Consider the following 25,320-nt stretch of genomic DNA (forward strand, 5'->3'; position numbering starts at 1 on the left):
TACCATATGTTGTGTTACACTGTGTATTTATGTGCCATCCTGAGCATGTGTGTATCTTAGGTCTGCTCATTGTCACAGTTTGAATTAAGTTAGAATCTGTGTGATTGGAGCCTTTTACATAACTTAAACGTTACATCCTGTTCCAGAAATACAGATTGGAAATGTTTTTTTTTTTTTTGCAATCACAAAGAGGTTGTAGGAGCGTCGACACTCGCTCGCTTCGACCCGTCTCCAGAAGCCCAACGTTGTAAATATGGAAGCAGCTCTGGCAAAAACAGAGCCGGTCAGAGCATGTAAACTGGCTGCCTGAAGCGCCACAGATCTACGGCCAACAAATCGATGCCTGGTGGATAAAACCCTCGCTCCAAACACCAGCTGAACACACCATCTGTTTCCCTGCGATCCCGCTCATTAGGGATAGGTATTTTAATTTGTTTTTTATTTCCCTTGTCATTTTGTGGGCATCACTGTCACCCCACTACTTCCTGCCATCGTGTTCCTGTTGTTGTTCGGCTTTTTTTCAGGGCGGCGTCGGAGCTTGCCATCTTGTTGCCGGTGCTTATTTATGGCTCCGTCACAGATTGTTGATTGGATTCCGTCTGCTTCTTTCCCGCTTATTGTTTGATCCAGTACATTTAAAACCAGCCTTTATAGCACGATCGGGGGCCTAGGAGCAACATAAAGGTCTCGACACATGGTTCAATACCTCAATTTACCTTATTTCCTTAAACTTTACTGCATAAAACAATTCAAAATCACACCCAAGACCCTCAAGGGGATTTCTGCCACTGCTGCATCCATTATCTCCTCTCTCTTTTTTCTGGAGAAGACTCATTTGAAAACCAATGGGACCAGAAAGCCCAGAGGCTGCAGTCATGCTCGCCTTCTGCCACCTCTCCCTCCAGATGCAACCTTTACATGCTCCATCTGTGGCTCTCATTGCTCTCAAAGGCCCCCTGCAGTGGTGCCAGTGCTGATGGGTGCAACCGGAACTGGTCCCATCCACCTCAGTGATAGACAGGACGCTCCGGGTGAACAGGGTTATAGAAATCACCAGTTGATTACTTGCATTAAGACATTAGGGCTTTATCTAATTAAATATGTGCTGATTAGCCCATTGGATAAAACCAGGTTCTTAATTCTTGTTTCATTTTGTCGGCACATTAGAGACAAACACTACTCTATAATTTATTCACTCTATAAATAGGATATTCATCATCCACGGGAAAAAAAACAAAAACTCTTTTGATCATGTTTTTAGGGAGAAAATATTCAATCTATGAATGATACATGAACAAACACTAACTTGAAAGAGGATGTAGGAATACAACTGGAAAGTTTGTGTCCGAGTCCTGGGGCTCTGAAAGTAAGAGAATAAACTCATTTGGAAAGATATACTGTTAAACATATGGAGTTTAATTTAAATCTACAGATGGAAATAGACAGAGTTTTAAAATATACTACTGCATGAAATGTTTCCCCCTCTAGTGTCTCACATGTTGACGACATGCCATTTTCCTTTTATACACATATGATGGAGTTGAACATTTTAGCTAAATGTGACTTTTAATACTGTCCAACAATTGAATTAAATAAATCCGCTCACTTCTGATTGCCCAGATTGTAATTAGGCATTTCTCTGATTACACAATTTGTAAATAGAGTCCGTATAAGTGTTTGAGAGTCAGAGACGGAGCCAGAAAGTGAAAGCCTGCATGTGAATGCGCGTGCATGCTTTAGAAGTAGATTGGATTTCACTGTGAAGGCATGTTGAACAGTCGCTCAATTTCCTGCCGCGCGTCCAGCTTTTCCCTCCCCATGACAAATTCCTCGATTTCCTCGCAACACATTCCTGATGCATTATTGGTCATGGACATTATATGGTCCCACATATTCTGCCTCTCAGACTCTGGGAAGTGTCGGATTGCATGGGAGCTCATGCAAGCAAGGCAAAGAGAAAGAAAGCAAGTAAAGCCAACAATGTTGCATCCACTCCAAGACCTAGTGTCTTGTTTTATTTACATTCCATGGTTTTCTTGTTTAGTAATATTTAGACGTGGAACCACTTTATGATCGGAAGTCAAGCTACATTTAGCCTCTTCTTATTTCATTATTTATACACGTATGATGCACCTTACGCTGTTTGGCCGCGGTTACAAAGCCACCACTGTTAAATAGTGCTCCTGCCTACAAAAGATCCATTGAGGCTGTCGGCCCTCACTCCTAACGAAGTGGAACTGAACGCAGCTTGTAATAACAAAACATCCCGTCTCAGTCCATTTAAGCAGATACATGAAAGACATTAAAATAATCTGCCGACTTTCCTCCATCAGAAACAATGTTCTTTAATGAGGTTTTAAACCAGAGGGAGAACATTATCTGTAAAGAAGGAGTGAATGTTTGTAGTGGCAGTTGGGGGGTGGGGGGGGGGGGCTGACATAGCTTGAGGCGTCCATATTGTTGAGGAAAGTTAAGGAGGTTTAGCTAGAGTGTGAAATCCGTATTCAGGCCCTTCGGTTATGCTCAACTTGACGAGTTGCGATGTGTGTGTGTGTGAAAGCGTGAGCGTGTGTGTTAGCATCTGCCCGCACACGCACAATTCTGTTGTAATGACAGTTTTGTCGCAGAATATACGACCGTGCACTCGCATGAGTGTATCTCCCTGGCATTTCCATTTAAATGTGTGCGTCTGTGATATAATTCACGACCTTCCACTGTGGCATTAATCCAGCGACTGGTAGCTCAAAAACACAGAAACGTCCATATGGAACTTATCTTAAGCGGCCATATTTCTCTGTTACTTGGAGCAATTTGTTTTAATTGCCTACTTAGAAGTAATATGGCCTCAAACTAGCATTTTTTTCCCCATGAAAACCTAAATGAAATATGAGAATGCCTATTAACTGCCGTGATTATGTTATAATAATCAGAAAATTGAGTTGTCAGGACTGGAAAGCCTCTTTTTAGATGGCAGTTACGCAGCATATGCTACGTGTTTGTGTGTCTGTGTGTGTGTGTGTGTGAGTCTGTGGGTGTGTCAGGAAGTCAGGTTACGGTTACATGGTGGGTTTTTTGTGTCAAATTTTCCCACTTAAATCCCTGAATACAGTGAATTAGGACCTAGCTGTATACATTTCCACCTGCTCAGGCTATAATTGGTGGGTCCAAGTTGATTGCTTCCACAGAGATCCTTCAGCAGAAATTGAAAAATGAGTATATGAGTGATAGATACCCTTTATTAGAGACGGCGTAATTTAAAGTGGGTAGAACCTCCTTTCTTGAAAACAGCCCCCTTGATTTGTGCCATGTTGACATGATTACATCACAGAATCCCAGCAAATCTCCCATTGTACCACACTGGTTTGTGATCTGCTGACTCAACATGTTGGAAGTAGCCTTGAGAAGATGGTAAATTGTGGCTGTAAAGGGCAACAATATTCATAGGCTGTGGCATTCAAATGATTGATCGGCATTTAGGGACCCAAAATGTGCCAAATACATATTCCCCTCACCACACCACCACCACCACCACCAGCCTGGAGTGTTGATACAGGAAGCTGATGGTAAAGTCTGACCCTGCCATCTGCAACCTCAGCAGAAACTGAAATTCAATAGACCAGGGCTGTGTGTTTATTCAGTCTCCAGCTGCCCACTTCTGGTGAACCTGTGCTCACTGCAGCCCTCAGACCTCGGCTCTCGGCTGAATGGCGTGGAAGCTGCTGTGGCCTTTTCCTGTTGTAGCCCGTCCATCTCAAGGTTTTTCTGCTGACGACATTTTGAAAAGACTGGACATCTGAAGGTGCTGTTCCCTTACTGTCCATTGATGATGGTTTTTTTTTTCTTTGAACTCTAGAGACTGTTGTGTGTGTTAAAATCCCAGGAGATCGGTTCTTTTGGAAATACTCCCATCAGCCCATCTGGTTCCCAACAATCACACCATGGTCATATTCACAAAGATAATTTCTCCCCCCCCCCCTCTCCCATTCTGATGTTTGATGTCAACACAGCTGAAGCTTCTGATCTGTATCTGTGTGATGTTGTGTGTTTTGCACTGCTGTCACATGATTTGTTGCAATTGTGAATACTTTGATCACACAAACTGGTACAGGACTGCAACTCCTTGCATCACAGTCACAGTGAAGCTCTGTTTATCCTCTGAGGGATGTTTTCCTAAATAGCACCGAGGCCTCGGCCCTGCATCCTGTTCTTACCGGCCGGAGGGGTTTTAATTAGTTTTAAAAGAATCCCAACTCTTCTGTGCTATAGTCTCGATACCACAGCAATACGAACAAACTTTCTGCTGAGTCAGAGTTCCTGAGTGGCTCTTGCTGCGGCTTCATTTCACTGATAAATCGCTGTGAGTGAGGGCTTATGGGCAGCAGTTTAATTGACTAAGCATGAATTTCAAATCGTGAAATTATCACCACATCATTCCTACTCGACAATGTTCCATCTCCATCGTCTAACTCACGATCCCTGGTCACAACAAACGACGACAGCTTCAGATTCACTGTTCAAATGGAAAAAGGGACTGAATTGGTTTATTCTGTTGCCACTGCAATTTCACTATGGTATTGCTATCACGTCATGACATTCAAATATCGTCAGAGGTGAAGACTATGAGCAAACCACTTCCACTTCATTCTCTTCTTCTATAGTTTGATGCTGTCTGAACCTTCTCTAAACCATCTGATCCTAAACGAGACCACCTCTTTTGTTCGGACTAGGTTTTGGTCCACTGGTCCAAGACTGTGGCTCACGGCACCTTTCACCTGTTATTATGCTTCAGACTAAACTGAAAAGGGCGCAGACCAAACAAGGGAGGTGTGAAAGCGCCCTCGGATGAATACTGCCATTTTCAGCTAATTTAGTAATTTGTATAATAAGCAATAGGAAAGAGAAAATAATATATATAAAAATAGCTGCCCCAAAAGACATGGGTCAAACTTGCAGCAGGAAAGAGAACAGACCTTTGAAATCGGCAGAGATAACAAGTTCACCCTTCAGCACAAACTGCTCCCAGTTGGTTGACATCATTCATATTGGGCAGCACCCAAGGCTCCAGCATCCACCTTTGATGTACAGTACGTGATAGTGCTGCTTAAACACAATATATACACTCTCACACACACATAAAGAACAGATAACCTGCGTCAGGGGGGAATTATGAATATTACCGGGACAAGAACACTGTTCTCGGGGCTGCGCTTGACTTAGCTCCTCTTAGAAGGCTTTATGTTCAGAAGACTGGCATAAGGGATTCTCACGGGGCTGTGACACCCCCATTAGGAATATGATTTCCACATGGGAGCGCACACTTTAATTCAGAAACAAACACCGGCTCCGAAGTCCCCCCCCCTCCCCCCCGTCCTTAGCAGCATTCACAGACTGTGCTTACATTGGACCCGGAGATGCTGTGGAGCTCTGACTCAACATTGCTCTCGCAGTTAAACTTCTAAACTGGATTTTTTTGTCACGGCTTCTCAACGTAGAAAACCGAAACTTATGGCGGCTTAGTGGTCAAGGAAGAGCCCAGTCTCATTTTCAATGCAAATGCCTGTACTCGCTTTCAGCTTCCCTTCATCAACATGGAGTGGGATGGTCTTTTGATTTGTTCTACAATATGTAAACCAGGTTTTTAAATAGATTTCCATTGACACAATAGACTGTACAATACATGTTTCCTGACTCCCCTCAATTCCCCTAATCTAATTTGAAAAGAACAAGGTCTACATGGGAGAAATGGGGATCTGTACATTACACACTTGAGTATTTAAGAGAACAATATGATCAGCGTGTGTGTGAGTGTGCGTGTGTGGGAGGCTGGCATCAGTCAGTGGCCAATCAAATCAGCTCCACCAATCCCCTTCAAAAGCTGTGCACTCTCTGCCATGAGGCAATGACAGTTTTATTATGCAATGTCCTGGCTTCGTTCTTTTTAGAGGAATAGAACGAGGTCTGCGCACTGTCTTCTTGGAGGTGCAGAGTTGTGAGGCAAAAAGAAAAGGAATGAATAATACCCTATGAATATTCAAGACTGTAAATATGCCTCCAAGGGCAGATGACGTCTCTTTTTTTTTGTTGTTGAAATGATTGAGCAAACATTGAAAGTCTGGTCACAATGTGCAATTATTATAAGAATTTGGTCGAAGGTAAAATAATAATAAAGGCAAAAAATACCAACCTTGGATAGTTTCATGGCACTGAGCGAATTTACAAAAACACACCTGCATATTTATGTATTTTCTTAACACGGTTTCCTTTTGTCGATGCTTTAAAACCCATGAACACAAAGGACGCTGCCAAAAAATATAAATTGTGCTCAGTTGACTCTCACATGAATCAAATAAATTTGGTTCAAGTCATGAAAGTGTTGCATGACCGGCTTCACTGATGACTTTATTGAGCAGAAATAGACTTCACAGAAGCCGCAGTGTCTTGTGATAGAACTTTGTTTACTCCAGTTTAAATAGCATTTTTTCAATTACACTGTTTTGATTGAATGTGCACTGCAATGGACTAAATCACATCTGGTCATTTTAGATCAAATTTAATCTATGTTTTTTAAACTAATTTATTATTTATAAAGCCAATTTGTAAGAACATTCATCTGGTGGCTTTTAAGCATCCGTTGATTTCTATTGGACTCAGCGACTGCCCTCTTTCTCAGCCCTCCTTGTTGAAAAAGAAAATACAAAAAGGCCACTCTTGTTGTATTTGAACCTGACAATAAGAGACAGATGTGATTGTCACTGCTGTCTCAGAGGTGAATGGAGCACGGACCCACTCTTCTCTGCTAAAGATTTAAGTGATAAAAGCTAAAGGGAAGAACTGCAGAAAGAAACGTGTCCGATCTTTCTCTGGTAATGGGTTCAGTCATTTTCTTTTTCTATTTCTGATCGACACGAGAACCAGATCAATCTGCCGCCTCCTTGATAGAGAGAAGTGTCCACATTGTGAAAGCCCTCGCCTGAGTAGGATTCTTTTTATTATAGTTATTGTATTGTTCTTTTGACTCTCGCATCAATAGTGAGCATAAGATCCCTCTAAGTATAGTATTGTGAAGATAGTCACAGGCATTTCAAAGCACTGACACTAATATTGGAATAAACGCTTCATTCTTGAAAAATGTGAGAAGAAATACATTTAAAAAGAAAATGTAATCTCTTGTGTTCATTTAAATAATTTATTTAACAATTCTATTCCTTTATGCAGAGTAATTCATATATAATGAGATGTTATATATTAAATTGCCATGTGGCATGCCATTATATCTTAGCTTCATGTGTTGGTGGATTACAGGTAGATAGATGAGCAGAATTTAACTTACAGACTGTGAAAATCCTAAATGTGTAAGTGTTAAAACTCTGTAACTCAGTGTGCATGTTAAGGTGAATTTCAGATGCATTTGGCACATCAAGCTTTTTCAATGGGCTGCGGGAAGAGAGTTAAAATTCCTCAAGGTTTTATTGATCCATTGAAACATAAAAAGCAAAGAGAGCAATTCAGGGATTGAGGCAGAGCGATAACAGCCATTTCTGAGAGATTGTGTATATTCACACAGGTTGTGGGTCGGTGTGTGGACTGCTAAGGACTCGCCTGTCATGTTACTAACATATGGCTGATACTGCCTTGTTGAATCGATGTTTGCACATGAGTTAATGGAGACCCTTACTCATGGAACTGTGCATTAAATGAGACCGCTCCATTACATCAGATCACATCAGTGTATTTATGTTTTTTTGATGATAGTTCAGGTTTAGTTGTCAGCGGAGACACGAGGGGAGTGTTAATTCTGCAGTATTAATATTCTTTTAACTCCATATTGATGTTTTCTGTTTATGCAAACCACCATGTTTTACATTGTAAATGATATATAACCATGTCTGTTATATATCTGTAAGTGTTTCTGGGCTGAGTATAAAAATGTACATTTCTGTTAAATTTCCATTTATCTAATTGAAAAAGTTTAGAAAAATAGCTTTATGCAAATACATCTTAGAAGTGTTAGTTGAACTAGGGCTGTTATATATGCCTAGACGTCGCAATTACAGCAATGATGAAGTTTTAATTTCGAGGGATGTTGACCCCTCCTGCATGGATGAGACACAAGATCTCTTAAATTAACATATTGAAGTGGAGAAGCGGCTGCATACATCAGTGGGTTGCCATTACAGAGACGTGGGTGAAGTGGCCAGGGGCAAGAGGCATGGATGGGGTTGAAAAGGATAAGTGTGAGAGTATAAATAATTTGAAAGAATCAGTATGACGCACATGTCGTGTAAATCCAAGAGGGAAGGTGCGGCTGAAAGAGGTACAAGGAGAGGTAAAGATAGAGAAACACCACTGAGGGATATGTTGGAGGGAGAGACTAAGACGTAGACTGAGTCGTACATGTAGGAAAACAGGCAGCTGCAGAAGAAGAGAGAGACGGATGGAGATACGAGTCAGGCCACCAGATGGTCTAATGACCACAGGAAATATTACAGCTGGCAACCGCACACAAACGTTAATGACACCGGTCATTTAAGAGCTCTGAGAAGAGCCGATCTGTGCGGGTCTTCCCGAGGCTGAATGTGCAAGGTCAAGGAGTCCTTTCTAATTATTGTTTAATCACTAAAAGGCATCGTCTGTGGACGTTTTAACCTTTTTTTTATCGTGCGGTGAAGACGCTTCAGGGGCTGTGCAGGGCTAGTGTATGCAGTTCTGTAGGTTTTTGAATGTTCATGTGGATTTCTTCATGGTATTTGGTCTAGATTGCCAAGACCAATCAAGCTTTAATGCGCGGTCACACCAGCATTTAACACGGTAAAATAAATCATATGCAATAGAATCAGTGCAGTGAGTCCAAATCGGGCGAAAGCTTTATTTTGTAGATTTGTCGTGCTGATCAACAGGAAGCCATCTTGTCCATTGAGAGAAGGGAGAGGTTGAAAGTTCAAAATGGACGACGTTATCGGTTTCGCAGAATCCGATGTTTCAGAAAAAATAGTTTGAAAACAGATAAGACACTTTATGGTAGGAATGAAATTGGACTTTGAAGATGTGCGGTGCTGATTTTCCAGAAACTAAAACTTTGCTTTACTTTTACACCATCATCACCAGCTAGCATTCATTTAACGCCGGGAGGCATTTTGTTTTCCTGTGGGATGCGAGCCATCGGAGGAGATGCAGGAAAGCGTTAATGAGCAACACGTGGGATTTAAAGTGTTTCAATCTCTTTACTGGCTCGTGATACATCCCCTAAAGGTAGCACAAGTGTATCGGATGCGGAACTAAACTCTCAGCCATCGCCCACGCTGTTGTGGAAAACATGTGTTTGATAGCGCCGTTAATATTCAATCTCTTTTTAGAATCCATTCCATTAGGAATATAGCAATCCCTGCAGACGTTGGGCGAGTGGTGGGGTTCTCCCTGGACAACTCGTCAATCTGCCATAGAATTTAAAGACATATAGATAGAAACCACTGTTCAGGCTTCCATTCAACCTATGGATACTATAAGGTGCCAATTAACCAAGCTGCTTGTCTTTGAACAGTGGCAGGAAGTCTGCATACCTGGAGAAGAGCCACACAGATTCACAGAAACACCCTGGGCGACCGACACCATCATGCCACCCTTTTGATGGAAGACCTGCATTTAAATATATATCGTAGATTAAGATTTCTACAAACCCTGACATTTTCCTTCCTGCCCTTTTCTCCCTCTCCTCCTCTGACTCTCCGCCTTCTGGTTGTCTAATGTCATCCCTGGACAACACAAACAATAAATCCTCTGTATTTATCCACTGTGCAGCATGTGTTGCTTTTCTCCTTCCTCTCTCCATCTCCCTCTGTCTCTCTCTCTCTCACGCCTCTCTATCTTTTACCTCCCCTCCCAGTCTCTTTTATCTCTCGCACTCTCCCGGGTCCATATGAAATATTCTGACCAGCCTCCTACAGTGAACACATAATTAGAAACCACTGAACCGTGACTCCAACACGGGGGCTTTTCTCCTATCTGTTTAGGGAAGGTGAGGTTCAAGAGTGAGGGAGGGTTGGCGTTGATGGTGGCGGTGGGGGGTGCTGTAAAACATCTTCATGGTCAGGAATACTACCCTGGCCTGAAATGGTGCTATCCTACAGTACATTTGGATAGATAAGGGTGGAGCTGGTGGATGGATGAGGAAGAATGGATAAACGGATTGATTGATGGGGCATGAGGGAGAAAGGGAGAGGAGGAGGAGAAGCGAAGACAGTGAGATGGAAAGAGAGAGAGTTATGGCTCGTCTCCATTAGATGGGTTTTCCACAGACACTGGTGGGTTAGCGGTTTGAGTTCCATCTTCATTAATAAGCCAGATTCACCAAAGAAGACGAGGGTTTTTAAAAAATAACATCATTTTTTTAATAAGAGCTAAAATGTCTCAGATACAAACGCTGGCATCTTTTACTTTTGGATCTAAAGTCCACGTAAAAGCAATCTGGCTCTACCCCCCAATACAACTGTCGACCAATCCTGAGTGAATCTGAGCTGTCAATCATGACGTTTCAGCCCGTTTATATAGCATGAAAACAAAACTTACCTAACTTCGGGAACAGGAAATTGACGTTTGCTAAGGGAGGAGGGTTAATTATCTTAATTGCAGCCGCCCAAACTTTCTTTCTGGCATCCCTTCAGGGGAGAAGACATGTCAGCCATCTTTAAATACACTCCTGTGGTTATTATATGGAGCCAACTGGGGCCAACTCTATGAACTGAAAATCTGCCTTTATCCAGTCACCTCTGGTCTGGTCTGAGTCTGAAGCACTGAAGCATCACTAAACACCTTTTCAGCACAGAAATGAACTGTAAGTGATGGAGACTTTACTTTGGCCGCCTGATACCCGGCTATGAAATGTAGAGTGATTTTTACGGCGTCGTTGCGATTCTTCCGACCCACTGCGGTCTTCAAACCATGACATCACACAATGACTCGCCTTAATGTGGTGGTTTTATAGCCGTGCTGTGAGGTCACGGTGTTACCTTGTTACAGAGCCTGACCTTCGACTTACACCGACCACACTGAGCTGTAATACGAGTCCACTGTGTCGTTTTCACTTTTCCCACGTCTTTTATTGCTCTTTGTGATGTCGGAGTGTAATTCACCCGACCTAGTGTGTATGTGCATGTTTGTGTGTGTGTGTTTGTGTGTGTGTTTCTATAATATGTGGCCACGGTGTGACTTTTACCTGACTTTGTCCCTGTACAGCTTTATTATGTTGTCGCGGTGTGACTAGCTAGTTATGGTTTGTGCTGACGGCTTATTAGACGTATTAGGAGAGGACAGACGAGCCTTTGGGACGGTTTTCATCACCGCGTGTCCTTGGACCACGCAGACGTTCACACGTTGTCACACAAGACGTTGTGGACACACACATACACAACCTCATATAAAAGGACATATATACACACATGTGACATACTTGCATGCACATGCACCCTATTTTTATGAATCCTCCCTTTTGGCTATAGCAGGAATTAATGTCCAGCAGTGAAGGCTGTTAATTAACATTTATGGCTGCAGATGACCGACTGGATCTCGCACCATCACATCCCAGCAGCTAGAGTATAAAAATCCAATCTCTGCCCCTGACTCTCAAACTGCCAAAGTAATGATGCTGCTTCATGAGGTTGATCCCTTTCTTAATATGAATCTAAACGGTGCAGATTCCTTTTAGGTATTTATCATATATTTACACATTTGGTCATTGTTTGTCCTCCTGGGCCATATGAATCTGTGAGTGTTTGTTGAGATATTATAGCATTTGGGATTTCATATTTCATTTAAGGGTCTATTTGTGTATTAAGTAGATTACGACATTTCTTTCCATCTAGATTCACAGTCATCACAGCTGTTTACATTGCAGTAAAAAACAATAATGACAATTCTAAACACATCGAGATCCAGAGGAACTGATGAAAATGAAAATCCAACAGAATGTGGAAAAAACAGCTCTTGGATCCTCCTCTTTGACTGGATCCACACCAAGATTCAAAGCCCCACCGCTCCACCAAGCTCGCTGCAGATTGGTTCGCTGCTCTTTTGCATAATCCTTCTTACAAATAAACAAACAGGTGAGAACACAAGCTCGATGGCAGAGTTGAAAATCCATGTTGCCATTTTCCACTCGTATCTTTAAAGTCCCTTCATCGAGAATAACTTAATAATGTTTTAATTAATACATAAAAATGTGGAGTATCTGAGGAGTAAATTGACTCTTTAATCACTTATTTTTGTTCATAAACTCTATAGTTTCTGTCAATTCTAGCACTTAAAGCCTCAATATTGTGATGCAATACAAAAACACAGTGACTAGCTTTTCTCTCTTCTTTCTTTCCTTGTATGACACTCACTCTCATTGATTACATCCTCTAAGCTTTTTCATCTCACAAAGGACTAAGTCTGTACTATATATATACCCCCCCCCCGCTGACCAGACTGCCTCCCTGAGACATTGATTGCATATACAACCCAATGTGGGAGACATTGTGTGGCTAACAACCACACAAAACATGCACCGAGGCGATGCAATCGGAAACCACAATGGTATTTAACATGGATTCAGATAGGCAAACAGAAAACCTCGACTTTCACACATGTAATCCAAGAATAGGTTACGACCAGATGTATTTAACGTAAAAATGACTTATTTGACTAATCTATTGGTTATTCCCTATTTATAACATATATTATTAAATTATTATTATTCATAGTAGTAGAAGTAGTCGTATTGAATTCATATTAATCCTATTTCCCAGATTATACGTTTGCATCTCCCACACGTCCAACACTAATACTCACTGACCAATGCAGCTCTTCAGGTTGTGATGCTGATTCTCATAGATGGACAGAACATGTTGTTTTCCTAACCTACTTGATTTTCGTGTTTCGTGGTTTTGAATGAAAATCTCAGCTTGAATTCTAAGTGAATGTTCAGTGGAGACAGAAAGAGAGTGTAGCATGGAGATGATTCACCCACCACCAGTGCACTGCACCATTTTATCTGGGTTTTATTCCCACAATTCCGAAAATGAGTTTGGGGCTTTTTGGGATAAAGGGTCATTTCCAGCTTGTGTGGCAGCTTGAAGGGATGACACATGTGACACATCGACGCATTACATACAAAACGACACAATAATCCAACACTTTCCACTGGTCTCGGTCTATTGAACCACACTGCATGTGAATTTTCCTCTTATGTATGATGGGCATGGACCATTAGTTCATAATTGGATCCCATGATCAGTGTAAATGATGCTCCCCCACCCCTTAGCACAGAGTTAAGCCCCCCTGTTGCATGCACACACACATACACACATGCAGTATAAGCACAAAACAACACACAGATGGCCACACAGACAAATAACCATCTGAGTCAATTCCAACAACAGCCCCAAATACCTATCTGCCAATCTTGTAATAGTGTTTTTGTCCACGTCTGCGTCTCCTACGGCCAAAGGAAACTGTCTGTGTGTGTCTGTTGGTTTGTTTACTGTCTGACGGCCACAGATAAGGTGGCACTTATCTTATCGTCCAGAGCCAACCCAACCTAAACCCGCGCAAACCTCAGGTGCTGCATTGGGCTGGCTTCTCCCCAAGCATCCCCTCATTTTCATGTCAATTTCACACCATTTTGCTCCCTCGGTCTCTGCCCTCGCTCCCCCTCTGCCTCCATCCCTCGTTTCGCTCCCTCCGTCCTTTTGATGGGCAGTTAAGCCCGTTTTAGTCCGGTTTTGCCTCTTTGTTCTCCCTTCATCCCTCTCTTCTTCTCCCTCCACCCCTTTTGATCTTTCTTGGTACCCATCCACATGGCCTGGCGATCAGTCTACGTCGTCTTTGGCCAAGTTTGACAGCGGGTCCCATCCTGCTTATAACAGCTTGTCCCGTGACTCTGTCCTTTTTTCATTTTCCTTTTTTTCCTCCCTCCCTTTCTTGCTCTTCCCAATTTTGTATTTTTCTCTTTATGGCCGACTCCACTCGCAGTCGTCCAGGGGAGGAGGTTCACTTTGGCATAAACCACCTCACTCGTTTTCCTCACTTCCCCACCACCCCATCATCCATTTATTCACGTCCCAGCAGAGATGACAGTCTTTTTATCAATCTGCCAGTCATTTCCCCCTCTTTTTTCTCCTAACCCCTCTCTATCTCTGTGTTTCTTCCTCCTGTGTTGCCTTGGGATGCTGACACTCTTTAGTCACTCTTTAGTCTGCCAAACTGAGCTGTGGGGCGCACTGTGCACCGAAATTTATTTCACTTGGCTGGTGATTTACATCTGTCAGTTGCTAACCTTCAAGAAAAAGTTATGGAAATATAGGCATTTTACACTGAGGGGCCCTATTTCATTTGCAGAAGGACTGAGCAGTTGGTGCGTGGACTGTTCGGGCATCACCGTGCACACCTTGTGTAAGTGCACTTGTGTGTGCAGCAGTGCAAAGTGCAAAAAGAATGGGTGAAGGTGATTGGGAACTGAATACTGAGCTGATTAATGAGTACACACACACATCACTGGTCTCATCTCTCTGAAACAGCTGTGCCAATCACAGTGACGCATGGCGACAGCCGCTCAACAAATCATGTTGGTGTCTGGAAGGTGCAGAGCGACACAACGTCAACGCACAACCACACAAATCTGCAGATGATGATGATTTTTCACTGGTTTGATTTAGGAAGATAGAACCAAATTAGAAGTAAAAAAAACATTATTTGAGGTTTAATTCTACCGTATATCATGTTTTATCGTCTTGTCAAATCTTAAAATCTAAAGCAACAGCTTGCACCATAATGCAGTTTAGGAGTAAACCATTAACTTTTGCCAAAAAGGAAAGTTGGAAATGAGGGAGTGATGCAATGGAATGATGAATCAGATTAATCTGTCGTGTCCTGAATAGACAAATGAAAAGATGTGGTTCTGAGATGGAAATTCTCAGAGCAAAGCACCCAAACAAAAAAATTGACTTTCAATCCATTCAATTCTTATTTGAATGAACCACCCGCCTCTGCTCTCCTTTTTTCACTGTGCGTTTGTTATCAGAATTCTACTTTGACAGGGGAAAGCAAATGTCAAAGTCAAGAAATTACAAAATGCTCCGAGATGCTTCCTCTAGTCTTTGCACTGACACGGAAATGGGGCCCTGAAGATTAAAGAGATTTATTCGTCTCACCTCGGAAGTAATGGTTGTGTTGAAAAAGTTGAAAACTCGGAGCAAAACTTAGGAGCAACACATTATTTCATCTCCTGCATGATTTAAAAATGCTGATCTGATCCCCTGCTCTCATTAATGCACAACAGGCAACGTGTAATTTGTCGGCTGGTCATACATTTGCTAGAAAACATATCTTCCACCTGTCATAAACCTCTGGAGATCACGTAATAAACAATTTAACTTCCTTCCTCAGTAACGTCAGATAGCTGGTTTCCCACTCTGCTTAATCTACCAGAGGCAATGCAGAATAATGTTTAGTCCCTCTGAGTGCTCCCATTTTATCTCCCACCAGAGATCAACTCAAACTCTCTGCCCCCCAATCTGTTAAATAAACCCTTTCCCATCCACGTTGCCTCATACATCCCCCCCCCCCCCCTCCTCTCTCTGCCCTTCACTCCCATCTCCAGGTGAGTCAGACAGTTGTTATCAGTCTGCCAGAGGAGAGAACACAATTAAATGTTTTAACCACCCTCCCTCGTTCTTCTTCCCCTTCTTTTCTCATCTGTCTCTTCCTCCCTCTCTCCTGCTTTGACTGCCTTTACATCTCGTGGCACAGAGGCGGACGCACTGATGAGAGGAGTTTGAATCTCCTGAACGTCCCTCTGGGGTTTCACTCTCCTCTCTTCGTCCTTCTCACAGGCTCCAGGGTTCATTATTATTTTTTTTCCTCTCTTTGCGATTCTTTGTTTGTCTCTCTCTCTCGCTGAGCTGTTAAGATGAAGCCCCCTCCCGCCCCCCCAACACTTTGGACGTTTTGTAACGAGCTTGCTCCACATCATTTGCAGTATAGTGGAGGAGAGGCTCCTGCAGTATTTGCAGCAGTGCTGGTAACTCTTCTGTGGAAAGGAACTAGGGTCTGTGCAGAGAGCTGCTAGATCTGTCACATGGAGCTTTTTGGAAATCGCTAAATTGGTGTGAAGAAGCAAAAACTCAATTCTTATCAATCACATGAAAAACGTAACAACACTAGTAGATATTAAGCTTCCATTTTAATTTCAGAGTCTTGGAGAGTCTGTTTTGTGTTTGTGAACATCTCAAGTGGAGATATTATTCATCATCATGTGCTTCTGTACATTACCGACTGCACATGTAGCCAATTCTGATTTTAACCGCCCTCTCTTAGCTGCCTCATTCGCCTTTAACAACTTAATTAGAACCAGGTCAGTCGTTTGCGCAGGTTGTCCCGACTGTACGCGAGGCAAACCATCAAATGTATGCAAAACATCTGGGGCCATAAACATAAAAAATCAACACATTATATATTCGCTTTCCGGTGCATTTGCTTAAGTGTCACTTAAAGGCTCTATACTTAGCTGGTTGCATATAAACACGTACACACACCCTAACATCACTTTGTTCACCCGCTGTCTGACGCTGCCTCTGTGCATGGAGCACCAGACCATCTCCCTACCCTCCTCTCTTCTGTTTTCATTACATTACACTGAGACAGATAGACCCCCACCCACTAGGTTAGAAGAGAGCAGGATCCAAGATGAAGCATCTGCTGCAGTGATGTCAGATGACAGTTATGAGGCAGATTACGAGGCTTATGGTCTGAACTATCTGCCTCCAGTTTGCTCGCTTAACCTCTGACATCTCCACTGTGCAATCCTTTCCCACTGACTGCAACATTTTATATCGATATTTTTTTTTCCCGCCGTTATCTGATGTTTCTTTTTGTGTGGGTTTCAGGGTGATGCCATTGCTCAACCGGCACAAAATGCTCAAATTGGAAAATCAGTTTTTATTATGAATTTTGTCTGTCCTTGGTCGCGGTTGTGACTTTCAACATAGACAGATAAAGCTTTGGGCACTGAAATGGGGTCAGGGTGGGACTAATGTTACACTCTTACTTATTTTTTCTGGAGTATTTTCTTATTGAAGCTTTGCAGCTTTAAAGTTTAATGATTTCTGACACATTTATTAAGATTACCTGATTCCCGTTTGACCTTTCCTACCTTACCTGTCCCTCTTAGCATCTTTGTTTTTTCAATGTCCACAGCATCACCACACGATTATGTTATTATCTTTGCCAAAGAGGTTATGTTTTGGTCTTCACTTGTTCGTCTGTCTTTGAGGAATCAGTGTGAAAATATATAAGATCATATTCTGGTGTGAATCTGGATCAGGTGGCAGATTCAGGAACCTTTTCTTCACTTTCTTTAACATGTTCATTGATTTGACCGAAACATTGGCGGATGTTTAATTGGACTAATTATTATTTAAGTATGTGCGATTTGATGCCGATCTCAGGGATTTGAATGTGCTTGCAATAGGGGAATGTTGGGGCCTCAGGGCAGGTATGCACTCTTTGAATGCTCTTCTATTTAAAGACATAAATGAGACATTCAGACTAAACTGCACTCCTGTATCGCTATATTTATCTGAAGACGCCTTCTCTCCAGGTAGATTCAAGCTATTCTGCGACACATAGTTCCTCAAGATTCCTCTCATTCACTGCCTTTGTAAACCTGGTCTGCAGGTCTGCTTGTTTCCTCCCTGTTTACCCCTTCACTATGCTCATGTTGAAATTCCCTGTCCCTCCATGCTCTTTGAGCCTTCATCTTCTTAACCTGATCCCCTTGGCTGCTAATAATAGCCCTGGCTTTAAAAAACGGGCAGACAAACAGAGCAGAAGGGAAGAATTGGGGGACTGTTGGTTGGGTTCACATTGGATTTTGTGCAGCGTGCAGTTCAGTGGCTTCCAGTTTTCCTTTTAGCACATTGATTTATAGTAGTAACTCTGCCAGGGTAACCTTTTAATCCACTGTCTGTATTTATATTTGTGAAGGGTGGTGTTTGTATGTTTTTTACTCCAAAGTTCATCCATGTTTGCCTGTCGTAGACTTTAGAATAAAGCGATAAAAACTTTTGACAGGGAAATAATATTGCATTGTTTTGTTTGCATAGAATCAACTGTATCTGTCTTTAGTCACATTATGTTCTGCAGTGAGAGAAGCATGTTTAGTCCTTCAGTGCAGAGTGATGGGTAAACAAATTCACATATGGAAGGAACTCTTGAAACATGACGTTCAGAATTGTGTTATAGAAAAGTGAATAATACAATTCGACCTCATTCCTGAAAGCTCCTTGGAACTGAAGTCACAGACAAACAGAAAACAGACAAATGAATAAATGCAATCCCAGCTTTTGGCTGGTGGCTGCGGTGAATCCCCCCCCCCCCCCCCACCCCCTCTGTTTTTTTTGTTTTCTCTCTCTGTAATCCCTTATCCCTGCAATAAACTCACAATGCACTGAAGACATCTGTTTGTAAAGTGCATTATGTGTGGCCAGTAGACATGGCAAACTGTCACTCACTGAGCGAGCTTGATGACAAAAAACTTTAGGCATACAGTAATTCAAATTGACCACCAAAGGGTAAATAAATATCCTGATTAGCATTTAGTTTCAGTCCATGTGCTCCGGTTACAAAAGTTAATCCAGTGTTGGTCACAGAACCCATTAAGAGAGGCCCTTTGTGTTGCAAATTAAAGACCCTCCAGGTTGTCTGCTCCGCATTAGTCGGCCCCCGAGATCAAAAAGGGTGGAAATGCCGGCTTTGAGGCGAACAATCGGTTTAGTTTAACACCTCGGCCCCGGATTTAACATCATTGGAAAACATTTTCCATTGGGCGGCAACAAAAGTCTTACGAAATGTAGCCCCGACTGCCAGCAATAGTAATTCACATCTCCTGAATCAGGATGCACAGGCAGGATTTTTTCAGATTTCACCAGGCTTCAACTGCCCGGCTTGTAAAGAAAACCCGACGTTCAAGAGCTGCGATCGAACAGTATTATTAAAGAGAACGGCCTTTGCATTTGTGTGGCTGTGGAATTGGGGTGATCTGCTGTTACGGGGGTGTTGAAAAGACACACGCTGAGTGCGTAATTATCTCTGAGGGTTTTCTCTCACTGTTCGCAATCACATCTCATCTATTTTAAACCCCCTCTCTGTAGTAGCCTCTGTATATTTAGCTCTTCCTCTTATTCTCGCCTGGTCTTTCTTGCTTGCATTAAAATTCTTCCACTCAACATAAATAAATTTAGTCTGGCCTCCTTAATTCCATCAAGGTCCCGATCTGCACTGAGGCCTGTGGGATTTGTTTTTTTGCTGATTTCCTTGCTTGTTTTGTTGTTGTTGTTGTTTTTTTCTCTTTGATTTAGTGTTATTATTACTCTTATGTTCTTAGCTGGCGTGAAATCCCACTGCGTCATCTGGAGAGCTGTGGAACTGCTGAGTTGGAAATGTACAGCTGGTGTCAAGGTCTGGAAGAAGGAGAGAATAGGGATAAAGTAAAGAAAGGTGTGTGTTTGGGGAGTAGCACAGAGAGAGGGAGGGAGAGCGGGATGAGGGGGAGGCAGGTAGAGGAAGAACAAACGAGAAGAGAGACAGCGAGCAGTTGTCTAAAAGGCGATGTCTCACACGATATGGCACGTTCTGCCATGTTGCTGCACGGCATCAACAGTAAACAAACTCACCCCCCTCCCTGCCAACTCCTTTCTTTCCTGTCCGTCTCCTCCTCTCCCCCTCTCCCCCTCAATCCCTCTCTCCTCCAGTCAAGTTTTTCTGGAAATGGATAAATAAATAAATAGCCTTTCAGCCACTGACGGATGTAGAGGAGCCGAGAGGCACTGACTCGACTCAACAGAGTAGAAAACAGCCTAAACATGTCCGAGCTGTGAAGGATCTGTGGCAGGAGATGTGAGAGAGACATGACGACTGGAAACTGTCTGTTGAACTGACTCAAACACATGTAGCCTTCAGAAGTTCAACTTGTTCTTTTTATATTGGAGTATGCACAAGGGGAAACCAGTCCATTACAAGTAATTACTGTGATTACAAGAGGATTTAAAAGATGCACAGCAGCCATAATGTGTTTTCCTGTCATCCATATTAAGGAACACTACTGAGACCCTCCCTGGCTGTAATGCCCTCACCTTATACCGTAGGGACGAGTGACTGTGTGCTGATTATCACCTCCAGGCTCCAAGAGTACATAATCCCTTTCTAATGAGTCAGCAAACTGTTGTCGTTAAAGTGCAAAAAAATCGATAATGCAGTTTCTATTTCTATTTTTAAAGAACCAGTCACACCCGGAAGTTCTAATATTGAGGTTTAAGTTAAATAAGTTAACCCCCTCGTCACCCTGCAAATGAGCAACACTGGCTTTTCTTTTATTCCTACAAAAAAAATCTACTTATCCAAATGGACAAAATTTATCTAGAGCTTTTCTGACCTTAATGACCACTCACAGCACTTCACACTATAGCTCATACATTCATACATTCTTATATATACCTCTTCTCTATCACTCGTACATCACATTCACATAACCCAAGGATACTTCAACATGAGGACTGAACGGCCGTACTGACCGTTAGTGGGCGAGCCGCTCATATCTCCACCCTGTGGCCTTTTCCATTTCTCTCAGAGAACACGGTGTTCCACAACTACCATCGTGCTGGTCAGCGCTGACATGTAACATTTATGTAGTTCGGTCAGAAGGAACAACCCCCGTGAACATAGTGGTCTCCTAGTTTTCGTTTTTTCCTTTCATTTTCGAAAGAAATATTGGATTTTCTGTCTTATTGTCTTTTGGAATGTAATATTTTGGGGTTTCTGAAGGAGAGACTGCTTTAAATCCCCCACATATCAAGTATACTACTATCAGTTTGGGGTAAATCTGTAAATAACAATAAGAGGAGGCCTAGGCGGACCACGGTGCGTGTTCACATATGCACCTCCTCTGGAGAAAAGTAAAAAATAGTCCGGTACTTGTCTGAAAGCAGTTTATCTTTTGCTGTGAGTTTCGTTTAACTTCACATCAGACTCTCATTTATTCGATGGTTGTCTCGAGGTGTGAATATATTCAGCTGCTGGGGAAATAAAATCCCTATCTACTCCATCTCATTGTCAATAACAGTGATTCAAATGTAACTCCTTGTGTTTTACAGACGCTGTCTCGTTAATATTGAAATCCTCTTCAGTCTTTACCTCGGTTACACTTAACGCTTTAACTTTTAATTAAATTTGGCTGTTGCCTGTTAAAGCTCAATTTCAGGGCTCGACCTTCTTTATTCCATTACGGCCCGCTCTGGCCGGTTTCCCCTCCATCCTCCGGTGATGGCATTTTTCTTTGCAGCTCTCGTATTCAACACTGGACCACTTCATCAGGAGCGTGACGTGGCTGCGGTAACAGCCGTTTTACAGCGCAGCAGATCGGGCTGATGTGCGTGGCGCGCTAAGCTACCATGAAGTAGAGCTGGTGTGGCTTTGCGTGTGTGTCCGTGTGTGTGTACGTGTGAGAGTGAGTGTGTAGCAGACAGTGTGTGGAAGCGTGTAATAGGCTCACCTGTCGCTTGCTGATGGGCAGGTGGACAGAACGGAAACCAGATGGAAAGAGGAAGGAGGAGAAGCTGGTGCACAGAGTAGATAAGACTGCGATGAACTCATAACTCTGAATACATATACATTCAGATTTTTCATTTGCTGTTGAACTGTTGACTGATTAAACGCCAATTTTAACCCGAGGGGTGGAGGGAGTAGATTTGAGGAAAATCATTGACACATTGCTGGGAGGATGGAAGATGAGAAAGTGCAAAGACATCCTTGCTTCGAAATTCAAGTGCACTAATTTATAAAAAATATTTTTGCAATACGGTGCAATTACTGTTTTCTCTGCATGGTCGGGGTCCGGTAAAATCTTTGCAAGCTATTAAAACAATTTATTCCATTTTCCAGTCCTCTGGTTGCTTTTAAGCCGGATATTAACCCTTTTTTACATCACTTATTACAAGTTTATATTCCTAAATAATGGATGAGCTTTCTTTGGACTCTCTGTCTAATAATTAAATATTTTAAAGGCTACATTTGACAACTTAAATCTGTTTTTGACTGACTCCAGATCAGATTAATGACACTGTGTTGTTTTTTAACAGGGTCAAGAGGAGGATTGTGCTGACGTTTCGTCCTGTCCAAGGTAAGATCTTTTTTTTTTTTATTCCCCTCCTGCCTATATACTGTAGATGCCTTTGCTGTAGGTTGAGCTCACTGGGACTTTGTTTGTTCTCTCTGCTTGACTGTTTTTATCTCGTTGAATTTAGACTTTTATGTGGTGCTTTCGCTATTTTGTGCTGAGTAAGTTTTACGAGCCAGGGGTCCGTGAAAACCAATTTCACTCGCTTTATAAATAGGGAGGAGTGTTGCTCTCATTCTTTGTTTTCCCAGCCGACCACATCGGCAGTGAATCTGCATCATCTTGTATAATTTGCTCTGCAGTCACGTGAAATTTTCCCATCACCACTTTTTCAAGATGATGGTTTACGAACCGGGTGCCTTTTGCGAAATCAAACTGACAATAGGAACCACATGTGTGAAGAGGAGTACCGTGAACCTGTTCAGCACATGTGGGAACGAGGCGGACCGTCTACCAGGTCAACGCTTCGGTTGAATGAACTGCATTTAGTTGTTGTGTCTCAGTTAAAGGATATTGTTGGGAAAAAACGTGTGTGTCATGATTCAACAAGCAACCGCAGCAGCTGCGCTCTCCCCACGTTGAGAACCTCTCAGTAGCTGGTCCTCCGCTGTATCTGTTTGCCGTGGTGACGTGTGTGTCAGCGATAGGATGTGTGATGTATGTTTGTGTGTGTGGTGGCGGGCGTTGAAAGGACTCCATGGAGGGGGATAGAGTTGCCCTGTGCGGGGGGGGGGGAGAAACATGTCGACGGTCGGATGGGGAAACTTTGGACATGCACGGACACAAACTGGAACAGGAAATACGCAAGCCGGGTGGACACACACACACAGATACCCGGATTCCACGCAGGCCACAGCATTCATCCTGACAGCTCCGGGCTATAAGGTTACCGACAGGGAAGTCCGTGCCTGCCGCAACGCTTTGAACATTAATAGTATGTGTACACACTTTTATTCACTCATTGGAACCTGAGGATAACGTTTAATGCCACTCATTTAAACTTTACAAGGAAAAGCTGCTGTCGAAAGCAGACAGATTTATTTGTACACATGAATGACCGATGATGTTTGCATACAGATTTACCAAATGCAAATTGTTGCTCACTCGGCGGCAGCAGTGGAGAAATTGGGGGTTGCGGGCCTTGCTTAAGGGCAGCTTGACTGCAGTCAATGAGGGACGTGGGAGCATAACTCATTTGCTCTGCTCAGTCATGTTTCCCCTATATGCTGGCACAGGGATTTGAACCGAGAACACGAGCTCACAGGCGCTTTAGGGTACCGCTGACAGCCAGGTGCAATGCAACCCAATTACTCTGAGACTTTGTTTTCGCCCTTAACCGTAATTGAGTTCAAGTTCAGGAATTTATTTTCCTTCCCATCGGGGCGCTTGGCCTCGCAGCAAGTCGTATGTCATGTTGCATAACGATGATAAACAAAGAGCTGACATTCAGAAACACAAGACACATAAAATGACTTGGACTTGGAAGGCAGGAGATTCAAAGGGCTGATACATGTAAACCTGTTAAAAGTGGATTATTTCTAGTCAGGTTACTCCAGCCGTGATATATAACCTCTTTATTCTCACATTTGTTATGAAGTTGTTTGCTTGTGATTGTATTATTGCAAAAAATGTTGGACTCCACGTTTATTAATGTGAGCATCCATCTCTCTGTGAAGAGTTCAGCATGTGCAACAACATTATTGGCTCCATATTTTACACACTTCCGCAGAGGTCTGCACAAAGGAGCTGAGTTATTTGCCACTTTTCCATGGACTTGATTTAATATGTGAAGCTTGGCTACTTTACTAAGAAGTGTTGCAATGGAAGCCCTGTTGCCTCATGCTGCCTTCTCCACTCTAACAGGATGGGAAGTGCTGCAGCCTACACAAGAGGGTCTGGATGTCTAGACCTGATTCTCCTGACTTTTACTCATACAGCACACGACCCTAAGTCTTATCTAGAGCCCAAAACCTACTACCTGACCGGGCATGTTATGGTCAATGTGTGAAGTTGACGATGGGTTTCCCTTTAGATGTTCAACATGTCTTAGTAGGAAAAGCACAGTTCACTTCAGTTATTCTGGCTGCTTTTCTACAGTGACATGTCAAAATGTCCTTCTGCCCAGTATTGGCTTCTTCCAGCAGTTTTTATCTGTTCACGCACTTCACAGACTTTGTACCAGGGAGCTGGCAGCGGGAAGTTTGCAGTTTAATGTCATGTGGAACTAATTTGGTCATTTGAGTTCACACATACAGCTCCTCTGGGTGAGCTTCTGTCTTACCCCTCGTGCCCAGCCTCCGTCTGAGTAGCAAACAGCTGCTTCGATTGTCTGCCACTCACTGAACAGAGCAGATGAAAGGAGAGAGCTGGGCCTCTCGCAGGTTGTGCTGATGACTGTCATTCATGGAAAGAAGCGAGGGATTATCCACCAAGCTGATAGAAGGGAGATCTGTCGCTTTGCTTTCCACAAAAAAGGGGTTGAGCCAATAGAGGCTGTTAGCACCAATTCATTTGGAAAGAGAAATGGCCAGTGGGGAGCCTTGGCTGACTGGCTCCAGTTCTAACTCACCCTCTCATGAACATTTGGGATCACTCACACATTTCAGTCAGGGGCATTTATTTTAGCAAATAACGATAACTAAGCTGAGATGCATATTCTGAATACCTGGTATAAGTCTCTTAAAACCTGTATATCTACATATCCCACATCTCAATCAGAACATTCTAAAGGTGGAATAAGGTCAATTTCAGATAATCCAAACAGGAAATTCGGTTTACATCCCAGGTATTGAATTCTTAATATCATCATATTTTGAATAACAGTAGGATATTGATGTGCGTATAAACATAATGACTGATCTGTCTACACAATACCCTGTCTGTTTGCGTACACACGTTTGTATCAGCCATTCTTGCCTTGAGAGTTTGTGTGTGTCAGTCTGTTCTGGCTTAATGGATTCAAAATTACCTGAGAGCCCTTCTAGTATCACTCATTATCTCAAGCATCCGGTTGCGTGTTTGTTCCTTTTTGGAATATCCAATATTCTTTCATTTCGCCCAGAGCAGCTCTTAATAAACTTCATTACTTGTGGAGGAGGCTACAGAGCGATTGTAAGAAA

At 42.7% G+C, this 25,320-nt stretch overlaps 1 protein-coding gene across 1 annotated transcript in view; it reads left to right on the forward strand.

Annotated features, from left to right (window-relative positions):
- cntfr (ciliary neurotrophic factor receptor) overlaps nucleotides 1-25,320 on the forward strand; it is a 190,721-nt gene that overhangs the window by 14,664 nt on the left and 150,737 nt on the right. Inside the window, exon 2 of the mRNA XM_053410658.1 lies at nucleotides 22,164-22,204. The gene's annotated coding sequence lies outside the window, so the exon portion shown is untranslated. The remainder of the gene's footprint in view (nucleotides 1-22,163; nucleotides 22,205-25,320) is intronic.

This window comes from Pleuronectes platessa, chromosome 19, assembly GCF_947347685.1.
Source record: "Pleuronectes platessa chromosome 19, fPlePla1.1, whole genome shotgun sequence".
Lineage (NCBI taxonomy): Eukaryota > Metazoa > Chordata > Actinopteri > Pleuronectiformes > Pleuronectidae > Pleuronectes > Pleuronectes platessa.